This window comes from Merops nubicus, unplaced genomic scaffold, assembly GCF_000691845.1.
Source record: "Merops nubicus isolate BGI_N331 unplaced genomic scaffold, ASM69184v1 scaffold23477, whole genome shotgun sequence".
NCBI lineage: Eukaryota > Metazoa > Chordata > Aves > Coraciiformes > Meropidae > Merops > Merops nubicus.
The window spans coordinates 17,273-17,581 of NW_008619909.1; positions in this window are offsets into that span (position 1 = coordinate 17,273).

Sequence of the window (309 nt, forward strand, 5' to 3'; positions counted from 1 at the left end):
ATAGTTCCAGCAGTAACAGAGCTTAGACAGAAGCTGAATTTGACCTCAACTGTAATGTAGAGTTATAATGAGATAACAACAGGATTGAGGCGATTAACTATAGACAGAAATAAACCTTCCATGTCAACTGTTTAACTGCAAACATAGGAATGCCCTGCTCATCCTTAGGCTGTTAAATAAATTCAATAGTGAGTAGGATAACTTAACACACAGGTTTTTACGTTCACATTTTTATTTCTCTCCCTTGTATCACTCTATCTAATCTTAAAAGACCATTCAGAGTGTCATGAGCACCAAATCCTTCCCAAA